The 1596-nt window shown below is 36.9% G+C and overlaps 1 pseudogene; it reads left to right on the top strand.

The window, feature by feature from the left end:
- The first annotated feature begins 1495 nt into the window (after window positions 1-1495).
- On the top strand, window positions 1496-1596 carry LOC139032516 (U6 spliceosomal RNA; annotated as a pseudogene).

Here is a 1596-nt window from a genome sequence, read left to right as displayed (position 1 = left end):
ATGGTGCAAAGTGGCCAGAGGAATTTATTTATACTATTTATAGGATGCTGTTGGTGTTGACCTTGCGTTGGAAAAAAAAAAATGGGGTAGTTATTGACATATTGAGCAAAGTAGAGTTATTAAAGCAAGGGTTTAGGCATCAAAACATGTGCTAAATCTGACCTGGCTACTGGCTGAGGGATGTTGGACTAGTTGCTTGACCTCTGAATGTTTTCCCCTCATCTTTAAACTGAGGATGCTGTTGTTGATGTTGCTCCCTAAGAGCTCCTGATGTTAGTAACAACCCATAAATTGTCAAGGGTCATGTGCACGTCAGCTGTTCTTTCTATAATTCAGGGCTATCACTCTTGGTCTCATGAAATCTCAGATCTATCCCAGTCTGGCCCATTGCAAGGCTTCTTGAAGTCAGGAATAACAAGTTCTCCATGAACTTGATGGGTGTAGACATACCTCAGGTTCCAGGGAGAGCCCTCTCCAGACCCCAATATCAGCCCCAATGAGTGGTGGGAACTTCTCTGCAGATGTGGTGGGGCAGCATCATGATGGGTATCTTTCAGGCTTTGGCAAAATAAGCTATAGTCTACATTAGTTTTTGTAAATTACAGACTCCTTCAGAGGTCTGAGTGTAGGTTCAATAAGTGTGAAACCTTGATGAATAGAATCAAAGGAAAACCTACTGTTTAAAGAATATCATATGATATTGCTTATATGTGGACTCTTAAAAGAAATAGTATAAATGACTTATTTACAATATACACACTATTATATATAAAATAGATAAATAGTAAGGACCTTCAATATAGCACAGAGAACTCTACTCAATACTCTATAATGACTTATACGGGAAAAAATCTAAAAGAGTGGGTATATGTATATGCATAACTGATTCACTGTGCTGTACAACAGAAATGAACACATCATTGTAAGCCAACTCTACTCCAATAAAAATTAAAAAATAAAAACAAGGATCTCATATAAAAATGGATACAGTTATAAAACATAAAAATAAATATAAATATTTAATGAATATAAAAAGTAAAGACTATCAGGTATTTTCCTCTTTTATGAGAGATGAAGTCTGAATTAATAAGTCTTCTCTTTGAGAAAAGGGGGGAAAAACACCCTTCATCAATGATTTTAGTTTTTCAAAAGTCAAGGTCCTTCTCTGGAATGGAGTTCAAGGCAATGTAGAACGACAGAGTTTTCTATGTCAAAAATGGTCTTCACTGAAGGTAAAATTGCATTTCTTTGTTTACTCATTTAACTAGGATACACTGAGCTTCCATTGTGGACCTAGCATTCCTTTAGACAATGAGAACTGTCTTTGAGGAGTTCATAGTTTAGTGAGAGAGAACAGACATCAATGGAACAAGCATAAAACTTGCATTGGGTGCTGGGCAGTCAAGGGGATGTGTGACTTGTGATGGACCTGGTCTTGGAAGGCTTCCCTGGATAAACTCAGGATGAGTCAAACTTTACAGTCAAAAGGGAAAAAGTGCTCACTTCAGCAGCACAGAGACTAAAATTGGAACAATACAGTTAGCATGGCCTCTGTTCAAGGATGATATACAAATTTGTGAAATGTTCTATATTTTT

The sequence above is a fragment of the Odocoileus virginianus genome, chromosome 31 (assembly GCF_023699985.2).
Source record: "Odocoileus virginianus isolate 20LAN1187 ecotype Illinois chromosome 31, Ovbor_1.2, whole genome shotgun sequence".
NCBI lineage: Eukaryota > Metazoa > Chordata > Mammalia > Artiodactyla > Cervidae > Odocoileus > Odocoileus virginianus.
This window is presented reverse-complemented; position numbering and strand designations above follow the sequence as displayed.